The sequence below is a fragment of the Mesoplodon mirus genome (assembly GCF_964341445.2).
Source record: "Mesoplodon mirus genome assembly, chromosome: 6".
NCBI lineage: Eukaryota > Metazoa > Chordata > Mammalia > Artiodactyla > Ziphiidae > Mesoplodon > Mesoplodon mirus.
The window spans coordinates 86,264,472-86,285,165 of NC_138982.1; the positions used below are offsets into that span (position 1 = coordinate 86,264,472).

At 34.2% G+C, this 20,694-nt stretch overlaps 1 protein-coding gene across 8 annotated transcripts in view; it reads left to right on the forward strand.

The window, feature by feature from the left end:
- ZBTB20 (zinc finger and BTB domain containing 20) overlaps window positions 1-20,694 on the forward strand; it is an 825,027-nt gene that overhangs the window by 312,476 nt on the left and 491,857 nt on the right. The window lies entirely within an intron of this gene.

The window sequence follows — 20,694 nt, forward strand, 5'->3', positions numbered from 1 at the left end:
AGAAACTGAGACTGTATTACTACTTTTTGCTTACTCACATGGCCTGATTTTCTGACTGATTATCTCTTTGGTTTGAATGGCTCAGTGTCACTACTTTGAGGAGTTTTTGTTCACTACTTTTCTTCATTATTGGCAAGATGTTGAATTAGGACAGGTTCCAGTACTAATCCATGGGAGATTCATTTTTTATTCATTCACTTATTAAATTCCAGGAATTATTCTGCACACTGAGAGTACAGTGGTAGATAGTGGTGGTAGGCAACTCCTAAACTGGCCGCCAATAATCTCCACATTCTATATCCCACCCCCTTGTGTAATTCCCTCTCCTTTAGTATTAACTAGAACTGGTGACTTATTTGTAAAAAAGACAAAAATGATGGAATGTAACTTCCAAGATTAAGATAAAAAAAAGACTGTAGCTTTCATCTTGAATGCCTCTCTCACTGTCTCCTGTGTTACTTTGGGGAGAGCCAAATGCCATGTCATGAGGCAGCCCTGTGGAGACACCCACCTGGCAAAGGACTAAGACCTGCCAACAACCAAGCGAGTGAATTTAGAATGTGGTTTTCAGTTCAAACCACAGCCCTGGCTGACAGGTTGATTACAACCTCATGAAGGACTTTGAACTTTGACCTAGAAGCACCTAGTTATGCTGCACACAGATTCCTGGCCCACAGAAACTGTGAGATAATAAATGTTTGTTTTTTTTAAGCTACTAGATTTTGGGATAACTTGTCAAGCAATAATAGATAACTAATAGAGTAATATGGCTGAGAACCTCATTCTCATGGAAGTTACACTCGGGTAAAGAACACATCCCTCCACAACACACGCAATATATATAAATGAGGAAGATACTAGTAATTCATTCTAAGAGGAAAATAAAGCAGGATAGAGCGAATTGGGGATGCTTTGGAGACCATGATCTGGGAAAGACCGACCTCTCTGTGAAGTAACGTTCAGCTAAGGGTAATGAGGAATCAGCCATGTGAAGATGTAGAGGCAGGACAGTCCAGGCAGAGGGGGCAGCTGGAGTAGGGATAGTAGGAATAGTCTTGGCTTGCTTGAGGGACATAATGGGTCACTGAAGCAGAAGCACAGTGAGTTAGTGAAGAGTGGTAGGAGACGAGATCAGACAGGTGGGCAGGAACAGACAATGGAGGAACTTACTAGTTAGGGTTCTGAATTTGGATTTCATTCTTCTTGCAACATACATACACTGTGGATTTTATACAAGGGAATGGTGTGATCTGCCTTGCATTTCAAGGCCACTCTGGCTTCTGTTTAGAAAGTGGATTGTCAGAGACAAGAATGGAAACAGGGAAATTGATTAGGAGACCAGTTAAGAGATAATCATGTTTTGGGTTGGTGATAGCAGAGATGGTGAGAAATGGTTGAGTTTGGAATGTAATTTTCAGTTTGAGTTAATGGGGATTCTTGATGGATTCGATGTGTTGAGTGAGGCAAAAGGAATCTGAAGGCTCCTAATGTTTGGCCTGATCAATAGAGTGATGGTGGCACCTTTCACTGAGATGGAGGAAATGCAGTTTGGTTGGAGGAGGAAGTGGCAACATGGGTGTTAAGGACTCAGGGTTTTTGTTTTGGGTGCGTTATATTAGTCCATAGCATGTGAACCTAGCAAGGGAAGTGCCTGCTGATCTCTATTCTGTGCTTTAAGCCAGTTTCTTGCTATGGAAAACCACCTCTAATGTCCCATAATATGTTGTGTCCTTGTGAGTTTTATTTTATTTTTTTAGTCTTTGTGGTGGAATTTTGTCAGAGACTATTTGAATGCTTAAATAGCAAACATTAACTTCACCCTTTCAATATAGTGAGTTAAACAGGCATAATTTCTCTTATGGAGTGCTACAAAATCCACCAAAGAAAAAAAATCAGTGTAGTATTTTGGTTATAATTTATTACAACACAGATAGCACATACAGGGTAACCTTTGCTCTCTCCTTGATTCAAACTTTGTTACAGCTTATAATCATGTATTTCTGTGTTTATTAGTAATTGATTCATGCCACCTCACTCACTTAAAAATTTAGTAGCAGCTTTCCTATAAGTCCTATAAGTGCAGTGGGGACTTTGAGTGGATCGTTGTTTCCCTTCCTGTACAAACTCTGTAGTAAGAATAAGAGGTGCTAATAATTGTGGTTACATATATGCATTTGTCCCGTAAGACAAAGTGATCAGAAAAATCCAGAGGAAATGCTGATAATACCAACAGTGTTTTGTAATGAGAGGGTGAACAACTGCTTAAAGAATTTTTTTTAAAAAGGTAAATATCACCCAGGCTAGTTGAACATCAGTGCTCTGCATGCGTAGTTAGCAAAAATGTATTTAGCTATCTATGTGTTGCCAAATATGGGGAGATTCTCCAGCCCACTGGAAAATTTAGACTTGCCTCTCATATACAAAAATAATAAACTGAGAGGCATAGACTTGATTTGCTAATTCTAAGCCAACACATTGCAACTGCTATGCATTGTGAGATACTAGTATGAACTGGTATATTATAAAATTAAATTGTATTGTATAGTGCATTGTATTGTTCCGTCAGATTTTGATATCCTCACTTTAAATAATTCATGGGAAGAAATGATCACTTTATAATGCCATAAACTCACAGCAGGCAAAACTAATTTTACACAATATGGAAACAGATTTTATTTATTTAAAAGGAATATTTAAAAAACACAACAACAACTTTTTTGACACCAGCTGCTGAGAAATAAATAGAATACTTTATGACAAAAAAATATCTAAATCTCTAAAAGCTATTCCTGGGAGACCAAGTTGAGGACTGTAAAGATACATTTAAATGCCTTGGTCAATGCCATAAGCCTTATTTTGAGGGAAAATACCCATCCATCTTGTTTACTCTCTATGGGGATAAAATGGTGCTGAGAGAAAATTAGCTTTACAAAATCCTCCTAACACCTACAACATAATGTCAGGGAAATGACAAACTTAGGTATCACTCCAAGGACCCCTCAGGAGGCCAGGTAACATCCATAGTAACTAGTATCTCTAAATACAAACTAGAAATTATTGCTTAGCTTTGCCCAAACCAGACCTTAACTGGCAGTGGAAAAGAATATTTTGGAGTGACCACAACAATTTTCCTTTCACTGTGGCTTTAAGGATGGAATGAGGAAATAGGGTGAAAATATAATAAGACTGTTTTCTTTGGGAGAGTTTATTAGTCATTTTTTATACAAATATCATACATTTTTTATACAAATAGCAAAAAAATAATACAGACTTGCTGTTCAATTTGATAATATCTCCATATCTGACTCAATCAGATGCTGGCTTCAGACAAAGAATGGGACCCATGCCATGGGTGGTTCTGGGTTTAGTCTCAGAAGTGTGAGGGTCCAGGCATCCAGGCAGTTTGCAGTCCTCTTCCCTGAAGCTTCGGGAGAGAACAAGTGTGGAGAGAGGGCATGGTTTTTAACAAGGAAGCTAAGAGATGGATAAAAGCAAGAAAGAAGAGAGCAAAGTCTAAAAAATCAGATATTTTAGCACCAAAGTGATGAAAACACATTCTATTCATAATATATTGTTTATTGGATTTTTACTTCTGAAAAATGTTTAACTTAAAGACTCTTGCTGACAGTAGGAATGTAAATATGAAGCTGAGAGACTGACTCACCAGAAGTTTATTATCTCTGATAACAGCTGAATTCCAGTCTTCTTTGTGTAGTATAAAATGGGGCAGATTTGTGTATCCATGGCGTCATAGACACAGTTGGAAGGGCTTTGTCTCTGGTTTTGTTATAAATTTCCTTCTCCAGGGTTTATAAGTCAGGAATTAGAAATTCATTTTATATTTCTTAGATTTTAAAGGGTTACAAAATTAGAGGGATATGGCACTATTCTTTAACTTTCAAGATTTAGAATACTTTACAATACAGCTGAGACTTAAAACATCCAATAGATATTACCAAGCTCTTTGAGGGGATGGCGTTTTTAGTATTGTTCTGTATTTCCTAGGAGCAGTATCATATACAGAGATAATGGGTCTCCTTTATCAGTGCAGTCTGATGTGTATATTAGCGGGGTTGTTTTGGGAATAATAGAACACTGAGATTCCAATACAGAAAGCCAAAGTTCAAAGTCTGGCTTAATTCTACTTGGTAATTGTTGACCTTATGCTACTCATTTTAACCTTTCTGTGCCTTATTATTATTATTATTATTATTTTTACATCTTTATTGGAGTATAATGGCTTTATAATGGTGTGTTAGTTTCTGCTTTATAACAAAGTGAATCAGTTATACATATATATATGTTCCCATATCTCTTCCCTCTTGCTTCTCCCTCCCTCCCACCCTCCCTATCCCACCCCTCTAGGTGGTCACAAAGCACCCAGCTGATCTCCCTGTGCTATGCAGCTGCTTCCCACTAGCTATCTATTTTATGTTTGGTAGTGTATATATGTCCATGCCACTCTCTCACTTTGCCACAGCTTACCCTTCCCCCTCCCCATATCCTCAAGTCCATTCTCTAGTAGGTCTGTGTCTTTATTCCCGTCTTACCCCTAGGTTCTTCATAACATTTTTTTTTTCTGAGATTCCATATATATGTGTTAGCATATGGTATTTGTCTTTCTCTTTCTGACTTACTTATCTGTGCCTTATTATTATTATTATTAATCTGTAAAATGGGATTAATAATACCTACTATAAGGTTCTCTTACCATTCAGTGAAATAATAGGAAACTTATTAGGGAAGCTTAAAGTGCTATGAAAATGTTGACTTAATCATTTTAATGAATATTATATAAAGTCTGTTTCTCAAAAGCAATAGTGTTGCACTTTAAGGGATGATTTTGTATGTATATAATGTAATAAATGTAAGAATGACTCTGTTTCTGCTGAATGTTCTCCTGTAACACAACCAGAATTATCATGCAAACATTAACCAAAACAAAGCTGGTGTAGCCTCAGACAATCTGAGTAATATTGTAATGATTTTTCAGTAAATCAATATATATGGGCCAGACTATTTTCTTATGTATAGTAAGAAATAAAACCAGATTCCAAAATTTTTAATTTCATTTATTTGTTTTTTCTAATATTTCTAACCTTTCAGAGTATAAAGCTCATATCCTTTTTACTGAAGTTTTTCCTTCAGCATCAAGCTTTTCTTCACAATGCAAGGGCTACAGATAGAATGAGAGTTAAACATTATTTAAGCAGAATTATTAAAAGGCCGTATTAGTGTTATGAAATTGTAGATATCCTGAAATAAGCTGTCACCTTTCCACCTTCTCAGACAGATGCTATATAAGTCAATTATCAAAAATAGAACACTGGCCTAAAATATTCATCTGTTTTTACGTAAGAACGGAAATGGTCACATCTAAGTGGGGGAGGGGAAATTCATTCAATGCACAAATTTAGTATCTAAGATTTGAAACATCATCGCTGTCCATGCAATTAAGAATACTTAATTAAACTTTGAGCATAGAGATTTTTAGAAATAGAGAAGATAATGTTTCATGGCTTTTAGGAATACAATGACATCATTTTTATTTACAGAAAAGTGCATTTTTAAAATGCACTCAGTTAAAAATATCAAAGATTTTGTCACTAGTGAATTTGGGGTGCTTGTTCCTTTGCCCCCTTGTGGAATTTACTTTGTTGGAATAGATTGTCACTCTCTTTGAAGACAATTGCTTTCAAATTGATACCAGGCCTTCATTAGATCTAGAAATGAATAATGAGGCACATGAGTAACACAGCCATATTCAGCCATAATACAATTAGCTGAGTGTTATATATATCACAGAATAAGGTGATTTTTGGTAGGGAAGTAATCTGACTTGGATTCACTTTTGAGGAAAAGAACACTTAATGATTATTATGTCAACTTAGCATTCCATCTAAACCTGGAATTTGTGTTTACCCAAAGGACTGCTCTGAGATTCAGCAAGATGATTGAAAATGGACTGGGCCAGGTTGGGCAGAGAGAGGGCAGGATCTGCTGACATGGCAGAATAGGTTTTTGTGTTATCACCTCAAAAGTAACATTAAATTCCTTTCTATGAAATTATAATATCTTTCATTTTCCAGGAAACCCATCAATAGAATCTAAGAAGCTTATTCTCTGTCTTGGAAGTAATGCAGTTAAGCTGCTTGAAATCTCAACAGATTAATATAAATATTCAGTTAAAAAGCTAGTCTTTTAATGGTAGTCTTCAAACATAATTAGTAATGAAATTTAAGCAGGGTCTAAGGGAATAGGACCATAGAATCCTAGAATCCTAGAATAAAATCATATCATTTTAGAGGTAGAAGTGTAGTCCTCTTCCTCTATGTAATATATGATATAGGTAAAGTGACTAGTCCAAGGTCTCTAAGTTGGGGTGTGTGGAAGAGCTGAGACTAGAAGCAAGTCTCTGGTCTCCAGTCAAGTGCTTTTTCTAGTAGAGCTTAATTTCTTTATATCTGGACAATAAAGTCAATCTCATAGAATGATATAGGTCATAAATTTTTTCATGCAGTTAAGTGTTTGTCCACTCCTATAGCATCTATAACAATGGCAAACATTTATAGCACTTACAACCTGCTAGGACAGGGCAGGTTGTAAGTGCTATAGGGCAGGACTCTAATTGTTCTACTTACAGTCTCTCTTTTAAATCTTCATAAGATACCTTACAAAGAACGTACTATTGCTATACTCATTTCATAGGTGGAGGAGGAAACTAAAGCATAGGAGGGAGATTAAGTAAATTCACAGGGAAGCAGATGCATTAAGTGGTAAAGCTTGGATTTGAATGAACTCAGGTAGTCTGAGTTCCAGAGCTTGTGTCCTTAATCATTATTCTATGCAGCCTCTCAAGCATTCGTTAGTTATATGCCTGCTTAAAAATGTCATAGGTAAATTCTCAGTGCTCCAGAAGAACGAGTTTCAAGAAAGAATAAGATATACGCCAATAGTAGACATACCCATCGCATAAAATATAAGGTTGGAAGAACTGGAGAGTTTCACCTGGAAGAGAAAAAACTGTGAGAGAAATATGATAGCTATGGGGAAATCAGGTTATAATTGTTTTCAATAACCATATAGCAAAACTAGGACCAATAGGTGGGAATTATAAGGAGATACATTGTGGTTTAACATAACATTGCAGTAGTCAGAATAGGCAACCTTATTAGTGAGTCCCCTGTATCTGTTTATACAGGTTGCATGGCAGGTCTCTGTTGCTGTAGACAGAGTTGCTGCACTGGAATAGTACATTGGAGTACAACTATGCTCAGCTAGGTGAGAGGTAAGGGACACCATTAATTTCATCTGAAGCAGTACTGTACAGCATGTAAGGGTAAGAGCTCTGGACAGATCTGGCTTTGAATTCTGACACTATAATTTATTAGCTGCATGAACTTAGTCAAGTTACTTAACTCTAACTTCTCTGAGTCCCAATTTCCTCATCTATAATTGGGATAATTGTATTAATCTTCTAGAGTTGTGGTGAAGAGGAATAAATTAGATCATTATGTAAAATGCTTAGCACTGTGCCAGGCACATAGTAAGTGTTCAGAAGATACTAATTTTTCAGGAGTGAAAGATTCCTTAATTTTTCAAAGATGAACTACAGTACTAATATGGAAAAAGAATCTTGGCCTAGCGAGTAATAAGTGATAGGACTTTATGCTTACCAATCTCTCACTGCCTTTGGATAAGGTCGCCATGAACTCTGGATTGTGAAAAGCACTTATAAAGGAAGCTTTGTAAATCAATTTATTTAAAATGCAGTAGAGCAACTTATGATTTAAAAGCATCCTGTGGTGAATCCTTTTACAATGTGAATAATCATCCCCTAATTTATCTGTTTGGTAAGTTCAGAATTTGGCTTATTGAGTCTTCTTAAAGCAAAGAGTACACCTGCACTCTTATTCCTACAAGGTAGGCCATATTTCCATGCTGGGCTGATTTTCAGAGAAATATAGGCTGCCTCTTAGATTCAGGATGACATAGGCTGGGTAACCACGGGAACATACAAGGTCACTCTAGTCCGTTAGAACATTAATTGTGCTTTGTGATGCATACAATTTTAATGAGCATGCAAGCTCATATAGGTCAGTTGACCATTATACCATTGCACATAAGAATTTTGCCTGAATTGAAGAGCTGGATACTTAAGAGTAATTTTCCTTATATCTCTTTTTCTCTCTCTGAAATTTCAGTGGAAGTCAACATGACATTGTGACATGATACATAGACCCTTCAGGAAAAAACAAACAGCAGTGGAAAGTTGTGAAACAGAAAGAGCACTGGGTTGGGAAACCTGAATAAGACCTGCCATGTACTAACTGCGTGGCATGGGATAGGAAGCTACTATTTTTTTCTGTGTCCTAGTGTCCTAATTGTAAAATAATCAGGTTGGACTTAGATCTCCTACATAACTTCTAGGTAAAAAAAAATTTTATTGCATCTGATTCATAAAATGAGGTAAAATTATTTTGTTTCTTTCTTTCCAGTAGAAAGAATAGAACAGAAAATCATAGAAAGAACGTGTATGAATAGTTAAGCTGTTTTCTTATTCCCAGTCAACAATACTTGTCACTGTGCCTCAGCTTGAACCGTCTTTTGCAGATGTGATGATTTATGACAGTTTATTTTACTATGACATAGAAATGAATATGAACATGGGAAAACTTAAACCAAATGGGTTCTCCCATCAGCCAGCAAACCTTGACCTGTGTTTGGAGAAGCTTGAATGTATTTAAGAGAAAATTACCTTACCCACAATTAATTACATATAGGGCTAAAATAATTATATCTTTTCATTGATTTACTTTATTTTCACAGTATCCATAGGAATTTTGCCAGTTCTTTATAGAGTGCTTTAAACTTATTTATCAGAAGCTTAGATAAAGTACACTTTGAATGTATGCTGGTGATTCTGCTCTTCAAGATGAATGGGGGATAACATGCATCAGATGTGTATGCTTAAACTCTCCGGTGCTTCTCAAAGAGGGCACCTTAAGAGCTCAGGTGACCATAAGAGCTCTGAATCCACTTCAGAATTTCCCAACTTTTCATCCTGGTTACATTCCAGGCGGGGTGATAAAGGAATCAGAATTCATAAATGAAACTGGCTTATCTTTTTACAAAATGAGAATTTAAAACACATTTTTATACAAATGTATACATTATAATGGACTACTATTTAGCCCTGAATCTCTTATTTATCAGAAGCTTCAAGGTAATTTTTGAGAGAAACCGTTAAGCTTAATTCAATTAGGGAATAATGGAACTTCAAATTTAACCAAATTGGAAATGCAGACAAAGCCTTAGTATTCCATAATCATCTTCAGAATTATCCTGTCAACCCTAAAGATGCTGAAATCATCAAGACTGCAACATGTGTGATGAGAAGGTCAACATGACACCAGGTATAATGGCCAGTGGCCATCAGTGGCTCAGAAGAAATTTTACAATATGAAGGTGAAGAAGAATTTTACTTAGTCTTTCATTTTAATTCTTAAGAACATTGCTGTATATGGTTATATGTCATTGCCAATTTTTTAATGTGTAGACAAGCAAAAAACCTACTCAGTCTTTCTAGTAAAAAACAAAAAACATTAAAAAGTTAATCACATAACAAAACAATTTCCATGTTCCATTTTCTCTTAAGAACATAGCAAAAACAGGAAACATAAAGAAAGCAGCTATCATTAGAAATAACTAGAATAAGTCATTTAGTATAAATTCAAGAAGGGTGAAACTACAGTTATAGAAAAAAATTCTAACATATGGAGTAGAGATTAAGGTTTAATCCTATGTCATCCTACCAGGAACATAGTACAGAAATTTCTGTATGCAATAAAGGATCAAGAAATATTTATTGAGTACTTATTCAGGGCTCAATACTTGATGTCATTATAATTATGAATAATAAATATAAATAATTGCTTCAGATTGATCTACTTGACAGTAAGATTACCTCTATAGCTCCTATAGAATACCTTTCAGTAGGTATATAAATTATGCACCTATTACAAGATTAAAATATGTTTGCAAAAATAGCTCCATCAGTTAACCCCATGTAATCTCACTTTGACATCTCAGGAAGTTTCTGTAGTTACCTAACTAGAATGTAGACTTTTGGAGACCTCTTGTGGGTCCTACATTTGTGAAGCCTACAAGTGTACTACTGGTAGAAACAAGGCAATTACAAGGGAAAATAGGAACGAGGCCCAAGGTCTACTTGAGATATCCTTACATCTATATTGAAGTATTGGATATGGGTTCCATGATGAAGTCCACATTATGCTAAGACAGAACGTGTTTTCTAAGAGATACTTGGTTTTCATACTGGAGAATTGACAACTCATAAAAGCCCAAGAGCACCCTCTAGTGAAATTTCTGGAGTAGGCTTAAGGGGCTTGCTCTTGACCTGGGCTCTCCTTTTCAAATGACCTTTTAATGCCCAAAATATAGAAGCTGGATTTCTGCTATCTGGCTTTATCTTCAAACAATTTCCAGAGCACAGTGAAAGTGGTATGCTTGTCAAGTATTTCTAGTGGTAGAAATGCTTAAACTCCAGGACCTAATACTCCATTGTTCCCATGATTTTTTGTTTTTACTTATAATACCAGCCTGTCACACATGACTTCTACCTATAGTCATGTGTTAAAATAGTTCCTGGAACTAATATAACTAAAAAAATGTTAAGAAACATAAGAAATGTCTTACCAAATTATTATACTTCTGCCCCTCCCTCCACCTTTCTCAAGACTCTTAGCGCAGGTACTACATCCAGGAATTTTTTAGTACTTGGCAGTATTAGAGGTCATGAGTAGCAGGCTAAGATTTTAAACGGTGGTCAAAAATTATAGGAGGGGTCAAGAAGATTAAGTCCTAGTATTTATGCACGTCTGAGTTTTTATATTACCTGATTACTGCAAAGATATATTTTCACCTAAATCTTGAGCAGAAATGAAAGTGACATATCCCTGAATGTTCAAGATAGCACCTTATTATATCAGAGCTGCAGTTAGAGAGATGATTACAAAGCAGGCCAGATCTTTGCTGTAATTTAGTTAAAGCTGAGGATATACCACTCACTTAGGTTAGTAACTGTTAAATAATAAATGAAACAAAACAAATCATTACTTGACTTCATAGGTAACTTGCTATTGAATGCTATTATTAGAAGGAAACTTTGAGATCTAAATCTCCCCATTTTAGGAAAAATTAAAACATGCATCTAAAATAGTTAAGTAAATTGTCCATGATGATACAATTTGATGGTGGCAGCTTCAGGACTATAATATAGGTCTGTCGTGCCAATTTTAGCATTCATTATGCTACAAGAATTCACTTGTTTAAAAGCTTGCTATGTAATTTCAAACAGTTTCATTCACATTGGTTATTGGTTTTTATGCCTCTAATAATTTATGGGGGTGTCTTCAGACTTATACTGAGAAAAAAAGTGTATACCTTCCAATTTCATCGCTTCTGTTTTTGCTTTCATGTATGGAAGAATAAGTTACTCATGTGGTTACTGTTAGGAAGAATACAAAAACATAATCATTTGATAGGAGTCATATTTATTTATTGAAACACTGTGCCACACTGTGTTAACTTAGTACACTGAGAAAATGGGGGTACCCACTGATATTCTAGCACTACTGATAGCCATCCTTTTGGTTCTGTGTTCTAATGGTACTTACCTTCTAGTGTTAATGGAAGGATTACATGAGTTAATGCAAATAAAGCAGGTGGAACATAGTTGGCATTAATTAATTGCAGTATCTGTATTAAGTGCTAATGTCTCATTTCAAAAAAAAGAACAGGATATTCTTAGGATTATCCAGTAGAGGTCAGCGCTATGAACTCTGTTAAATACTTTTTTAGTATTATGGTCTGATTTCTTGAAAATAAAAACAAAAACTCCAAGATCTCTCCAAGTTGTTGTTTTTAATTGAGAATAATTGTATAAGAAATCGCCATTTGTCAAGGCATATCACATATTAGTTCAATAGAAGTTTATAATTCTTTCAGTTTTCAATTCATTATTATATTCTTAGTCTTGACTTTAACCTTACTCTTATCACATGTGACCTTAATATTCAACCTTTCATTTATATTATTGATGATGTTTAGTGGGTGAAGTGATCGTATATGGCAACTCCAGGCATAATTATATACCTTCAATTTTGCTGGGAAGTTAGTACCTTAATGAAATTTTGTTCCTTGTTATGTGCCTACTTTGCTATTCCTCAACACACAGTGTTGGTATTTAGAATCATAAAACCAGCAAATGTTAGAACTAGAAGTGCTCATGGATATCAACAGGTCTGATTCCTCCATCTTACAGATAAAGAAACTGACACCCCAACAAGGGAGATAACTGGTTGAGTTTTGGTGATAGAAGATTATATTTCCTTATATTTGTAAGAACAATTGAATCTGGAGAAACAATTGATTCTTTAATTTTTCTCTGATACTCTGAACCAATAGATTGACAATATAGCTCAACGTTATCTACGAGTAGACAGTACACAGTATTTTGATCCTATCTAATTCAGTAGTACAGTATATCATGTATGCCTGCCACTTTTCAAATTCCTGTCACTTTGCAATGATGTTAAAACCCACCCTGAAACTCTTAAGTGATCATCTTTAAGGATTTTATTCTCCAGCTATGCAACTCAGCCGTCTGAGTAATGAGACTACATGGTCTCTGCATGGTCAACTAAATACTTCTAGGAAGTGGAACCCCCTTCTGGAGTTATGAGAGAAACATCACTTCTAAAATGCCTTTAAAAGTACTCCAGCATAAACATTACACTGGAACATTTCATTAGCTTTTTGAGAACAACAAAGAAATGTGGAGCATAATAGGCTAATATGTTTAAGTGGCCTTGGTAGAACCCTACTTAACTCAGTGGGATTTTCTACAGCATGCAGAGGTGGAAAACCATTCCCTAAATATTTATTGTGTGGGACTGCCTCCTTCTTTATTTCATGCAGTTTGCATCAAAGAGAAGTGACTTTCTACCTGTAATTCTAAATTGAGGAAAGTCTCAAAATACAAGTTTCAGAAGAATCAATATTTAGATATGATGAACAGTAACCAGCAGCACAGGCTTTTGGCACTTGGAATTTCTGTCAATAAAGATGGAAGAGGGGCCAGCTTCAGTCTCAGTGTTTTCTATCCTCTTAGGACTTAAATATCCATCAGGATATTAAGGTTTGGGAAGTCCTTAATTTCCTGAAGAAAAAGGCAAGATGTATGCCAAACCTTATTCGTTACGAATTACAAAAAATATTAATTAATTTTTTTCAGTTACTTAAGCCAGCAATAAACTGTTCTGCACAATGTTTTGAATTAAGTGAAATTATAGGTTAATGAAAAAAATGTAAGATAGTAATTTGTATGGTTTTATTAGGATTCCAAGTGACTGCACTGAGTATATTGCTGGACTTGCAGTATGATCCCTGACAATATTCTTTATCTCTTTGAGCTTCTATTTTCTCTGACATAAATTGGGACTCATTAGTCTTAGGAACACTAGATCATTGAGATTTTCTTGAGCTTTTAGGGAAAAAAGTGTAAATTAAATAAATTATAATATTTTAAGTAAGTTCAAATGGACATACATGATGACAAAACAAAGGTTTCCCTATAGGTGTTGGTTTCCTTTGTGTAGATGAGTTGTCACCAAAATTTGTTGAAAAGTAAGAATTCCTATTTGTATGGCATTGAATTAATGATGCAAAAAAAAAAAGCCTCTTGAATGACAGCTCTAATGGCTGAAGTGACATATTTAAACCATGATTTTTGTTTGTTTCACTTTCTGTCAAACTCTGTCTTAGAATTACTATCAACCGGTTGTACTGATAGATGGAATCTGTCTTTCACTTCCAAGATGTATTTTGTATCAAAGTTTTTCTTCATTGGTTTTTGGAATCTATAGGCAAAATAACACATAAAAACAAATGTAAATCCCAGATGTAATTGTTTCTCAGCATTTGGTGACATCATAAATCCCATAAGATTTATACTTGTATTGTATTGTAAATATCACCAGAAACATTCAGTAGGAGGATGAAAAAACTCTAAACAAAACTTGAAAATAATACATACTCTTCTTTCTCACTATGAGGAGCGTTTCCTAGCTACCCTATTTACCCCAGTGGAATTTTACAAAAATGTTCCTGGCGCTCAAAGTTGATCTAACAAAGCATCAAGTGGGCTTATTTTAAAATTCACCCCTAAATATGTTTGCTGGTTTTGAATTTCTGATTTTGTGCTTATGTAACACAAAAACAGCTTTGGTTTTAAAACAAAAATTGGCAAAAATACTAGTGCATTATGTGTTCTAATCACGTATGGTGTTTTGAAAAAAATAGATTCAGAATTGACAAAATTGTTTCATTGGCACTGAAGTTCAAATGCCTGGCTTTTCTTTCTCACAAGTTGCTTAAAATAAAAATAAAACTAACAGATATTTCTTAAGTGAGTATGAACGTAATTGATTTTCGTTATATATAGTCCAACAACTGCACTACAGACATAAAGTTTCATTCTATGTTTTTGCATTCTTTATTTTACACAGTTTTCTATGTTTTAGTTTATGGTCAAGTCTGTAATGTGCTTTAGCATCAATTTTAAAGTATCTGGGGTTCTCAAAAAAGTTTCTACCAGTGATATGAATAGTGCTCAAATTCTAGTATGAATGACCCAGCTTTCTTTGATTTTTCTTGTAAGTGCTTTTTTGGGTAAAATATATAAACTTAGAAACAGAAGTTTCCCTGGCTCGTATTACACTCAAGAGACAATGATGATACTGAAGTTCTTTTCATAATCAGGGCTTTTGTAGAGACTGTCCAGGTATTCTTAGCCAAAATATCCTTCTCATTGTACACTACTCCAGGGCAACATGTGGTGTGCCAGCTGGATGCCCTCCCTACATGCCTCAGGTGGCCACATTTCAATGGTGTCTATAGAGCACAGGCCAAATTCTCATTCTCTGTGTTAATCAGTGGGAGAATTCCCATAGAAAATGGGATGGGAGCATATTTTAGGAAAACTCAAAGAGATTATCCAGATGATTAGGCCAGGACATTGTAAGTTCGGGTTTTATGTAGAATTTCTATAACGTTATCTTACTTGACCAAAGAATGCTAGAAAATTGGGGGATATTTAAAAATTAAAAATAATCATGCTTTTTATTCCACTGTGATTTCTACAAAGAGGATCCTACAAAAATTTTCTTTAGATACAATAGGAGCTCATCTTGATTCATAACATCAAAGACAACTGATGTACCTAGTAATATAATTTGATTGAACTTTTTCCCATGATCTTGAAAGGATCTGAATTCTACTTATAGAAGTCTCATTATACCTCTCCTTTCAATTAAATTCTAATCAATTCTATAAACATTTAGTAAGTACTTACTATGTACAAAAAACTGTGATAGATGCTCTGAATAATTCTGTGCATGGTGCCTTATGGTGTATAACATATTTTCACATTCATTATCTCATTTGTGTGGTAAAGATTCCCCCTACAATTATTACTTATTTAAATAGCCTAGAGTTTCAGAGGAGCTATATTTTGAATTTTTGCTTGTTTTGTTTTTGGTGAATCCAGAGACCATTCTACAAATACGTTTAGCATCCCTTGAATAAAAAATAAAGGCATATAATTGTATCATCATATTAAATTGATTTGGTTAGAACCAGTGGCATTTCCTGAAATTTTCTGTTTGTTTTATATGACATTAGGTTCAGTCTGAAGTGTATTTTTAATGACCTAATTGAAAAGGTTTGTCAAAATGTTCACAAAAATATTTTTTTTACTACTTTTGAGGCAATGTTGATGTATTATATTTCATATATCTTTTTTAAGATCAAAAAATTAGATTTCCCCAGAAACTATTCATATTTAAGATTATATCATATTCTACTGCTCTACCATGAAGTCTCTGTAAGTGCTGTACAACTTCTGGAGAATAAATCTGAAAGCTATTATTCTCCATTTATCATGTGCATTATTCTCTAATATTGTTACATCTAATGCAGAATGAAATGTTCTACTTCTATATTAATATTACATTTTAAAGTCTTATTTCTACATATTTCTGAGATTTTTTCAAGTCTTTCTCTTAAAACTTCTTTGTAAATACTTTAAAATAATCTGTTTTATTTTTATTTATTTTATTTCCCTTATCCATAGTGTTGAAATTGAATTTATCCTTTAGCATGTTTTAACATTTTTAAAGAATTTAATGGGAAATCATCTTCACTTTAAGCACTGAACACAACACTTTATTCACAAACCTGAAATTCAAAAACTGATAGGAACTTCGTCATTTGCTTTGTTTCTAACATCAAATTTGCAAAAAGGCACTCTCCAGGTAACCCTCAGCTATATTACCCTGGGTGTTTGGCCAGAGGGCAGTCATGTTGACCCCATCTGCAAAGGCTGGCTAAACCAGAATCTTGGACTACTAGAATCCCATTCATCAAGGTCCACGTAAAGTAAGGTAGGTGGGAAGCAGGAGGACAGATGGTAGGGTCGGCAGTAAGGAACTTGTTTGTTGACATTGATATAGACCCTTCTTCTTGCCAGAGTGACTCCGTGGACTTTTTTTGGCATGGAAGACTAGGCCAACACTATCATCTTAGTAGAAGGTGAACTGCAGGCAAACTGGAGAGATCCATGAACAGTAGGTGTTTAGGGTTGGCTTAGATTTTGTCTATCAGCTTGACTGTCATACGTACTTGATTGATGTGCAGTGGGGCTTGAAAGTGCTGCATTGAAGTTGAGGGCTGTGTCATAAGGTTCCTGATATGGTGCACATGTCTGAATGGAGTTGGACATTGACTGCCCTTGCCTATGCCAAGCAACACCAGACTTGAGTGCATTATTCTGCAGTTGAGTAGCAGATGGTGAGTGCAGACGTTTGGAGGGGGTGTGCCTTCAAACACAATATGGAGCCAGCAAACTTACTTAGAAGGTTATTGCATGTCTTGACTTTGGCAGCTAGTTTTTAAACACTGATGAAAAATCCAACTTTCATCCATTGTTACTCTCAGAATACTCAGCATGATTCGTGTTCCAGGCAAAAGAAATGTGAAAATCAAATGAACTGTTCACTATGTTGGTCACAGTTGGTTGAAGGTGACTTCCTTGGTGTTGGCTAAATGGGCCAAGTAAACATTCTGAGACTGAATATTGCTGAATAGGTAAACTTTATTTACCTTACTTTAGAAGTTGTTAGAGGAAAGGCCATCAGAGCACTTGAAGAACACTATGGTCAAATATGGGACTTAAAAGTGACTTTACATTCTTTGATCCTTAATTTAGAGAGAGTATTATGTTCTTCAGAAATAAAAATAAGAAAATCAAATATATCAATAGGTATTCTTTACACACAAAATTATGGAGATTCACAGATGAATGGGCATAATAATTCCATATATATAGGATAATTGATTTTTATTGATGTTTGAATTTTTTTCTCTTGAGTAGATTCTAAACACATAAATTCTTTTTAGGTTTAAAATACATTTTTTTTTCATATTAAAAGTAAAGTATGCTCATTGAATATAATTGTGTAAATAGAAATATATATATATCAAATAAAATTTAAATCAGGGATGAACAATTCTAAGTTTTTGCTCTGCATCTTTCTAATTATATGTATATTTCTAAGTGTATGTGTTCATATATTTGTATGTGTATTTTTAAATAAAAATTTGGATCATACAGTCTATACTCTTCTTTCTTAATTTAACATTTATTATATTATTAGTTCTCTGAGTCCTAAAATACTCTTTTTTTTTTTTTTTTTTTTTTTTTTGCGGTACGCGGGCCTCTCACTGTGGTGGCCTCTCCCGTTGCGGAGCACAGGCTCTGGACGCGCAGGCTCAGCAGCCATGGCTCATGGGCCCAGCCGCTCCACGGCATGTGGGATCTTCCTGGACCAGGGCATGAACCTGTGTCCCCTGCATCGGCAGGCGGACTCTCAACCACTGTGCCACCAGGGAAGCCCAAAATACTTATTTTTAATGGCTGCTTAATACTGAACCTTATTTATGTACCAAACAATTTTAAAATTCACCATATTTGACATTTTGGCTATTTTTCACCATTATTCCTACTGCTCTGAGGATTATTCTTATATTTAAATTTTTATCTGCATCTTGGATTATGGTTTCAGCATATATTCTTGGAAGGCTGATTTTTGAGTTAGAGGATATAAACTTCTCAAGGTTTTTTTGATAACTCCTTCCTAATTATTTGTGAGAGTACTTTTCTAACTACACTCTTACCTGCTTTGAATAGTATCATTTTATAAATATTTTCCAATTTGGCAGGCAAAAAATTGATTTATTTTGTTTTAATTTACATTGAACTGATTAATATGGAGCTGGAATGTTTTACATATGCTTATTTGCCATTATTTTCTTCTTTTTATAAATTGTTTGCTCATGTCTTTTACTCATGTTGTCTTGATGATTTATAAGATTATTTTAAATATTAAATCATTAATTTTGTCAAACGTGTTGCAAAAGGGTTTCTCCCAGTTTTCATATGCCATTAAATTGTTTTTGCTGTTGTTGGTGTGAGAAATTTTAAATATTTATATGGTCAATTCTGTTGTACTTTTTTTCTTTATGACTGTAGCCTTTGCTTTTATCTTCTTTTTAAACAGCTTGAAGTCCAATAAGTATTCACCGTTTTTCTAGTATCATCATGTTTTTATTTTGTATTTTTAACTCTCTATTCCTTCCAGAAATTATTTTATCCTAAAATAAAGATGTGTCTTAATTTTGTTCCCAATTGTTAATCAACTATCCCAGCACCATTTCCTCACTAATTTGGGTACCATCTTTCTTGCTTACTAATTTTTTAATCAACATTAGGACCTATTTTTGGACTACCTGGTTTTTCATTTCTCTCACTGGTTCCATATTGTTTCCGTTAGACCTTCACAGTATGTTTACAGATCTGTTAAGTCAAATCCTTCCTTTTTTTCTTTTTTTTAAAACTACTTTGAATATTGTCACCTACTTATTCTTTAAGATTGATTTATTTCATTGATTTCAAAAAAATGATCCATTGGAATTTTATTAAACCTATAAAGCAGATTCATATCTTTGCAATATTCAGTCATCACATTTAGAAGCATCGTATGTTTCTATTTATGTAATGTTTCATATGCAAATAAACTGTGTCTTTCTATTCATATAGGTCCACAGATTCCTTATTTAATTCAAGTATAAGCATGCTTTGTTCTTGTTATTTTCTTTAATTGCTTACATTCCGTTTTCTCATTGTTCAGTAGAAAAACCATATCTTTTTATAATATTTATAGTCTAGCTATTTTATTCAACTTTCTTAGTAATTTTAATAACTTATAAATTCTCTTGAGTTTTCAAGGTCCTTAAATTGTCTGCAAATATTGATGACTTTATCTTCTTTTTTTTCCTCTTACTTCTGTTTAATGTTCTATTTCACTGACTAGAATTTCCAAATCAGTTAAGTAATAATGGTGATAGGAGGCATTCTCGTTCTTTTTTTTTTTTAACATCTTTATTGAGGTATAATTGCTTTACATTGTTGTGTTAGTTGCTGCTGTCTCATTCTTGATTGTATGATAATGCCTCTAATTTATTCCATTGTTAAGGCAGATATTAGTTGTTGATTTAAGACAGATATTCTTTGTTACATTGGTAAGGTGAGTTAGAATACTACTCTCTCACCCTTTCTTTGTTTATTAGGAATGTGTTGAATTACACTACATGCCTTTTGGGGTAAATATTCTCAAACTCTAACTGGTGGGTGAACATAGACTTTTCTTGTGATGTCTTTTTCAATTAAAATCTATTTGAACACACATTTATTCAGCACTTACCACATGCCAGAAATTCTTCACTAGGCATTGGAATTCAGAGGCATAGTCCCTTCCCTTAAAAACATTATAGGATTATTCAGATTATGATAATTCAGCAAGAGATTTATAGTAATTGATTTCCCATTATTAAATTTCCCCTACATCACTAGAAAAACCTTACGTTTAAGACTTTATTAAGAATACTTTGAAGGCTACCTAATTGTTTACCATGTCAAAATGTGAATTTTAAGAATTTAAGTAAAATTTTGATTTACAATTGAAATGATGAGTTTTTACATCTGAAGTCATAGTCCTCAAATTCTAATCAAGGACATCTATAAAACTTGAAATTTTATAGACTTCTGTAATATAGATAGTTCATATTCTATAGAATCAGGAAATTGGAATTCTTGGTCATAATTTATCACTTCTTATGTAGTATGACAGAAATGGTATGTGATGTTGGGGCAAATCACTTTCATGATGCCATCTTTGTATTTTCATTTCTCTGGAAGTCTTAATTGTAGGTTTTAAGTGTGCATTTACATTGATTTATTTTCAATTGAAGTGGGGGTTTTTTGTATTTCTTTTACTGCTTCAGTGTAGTTTAGCATAATTTATCCTGTTTTCCCCATCTAGTGTTATAATTTATTTTATTTTTCAGAATCCTTTATTTTGTTCTTTTATACAGTATGCATGAATGAACATATATTTTTAAACTATACACTCTTTGCCAGATTCTTTATATTTCACACAAAACAAATAAAGAAATATTGATTGAGAATCAATTTTCTACTCAGCATCACACTAG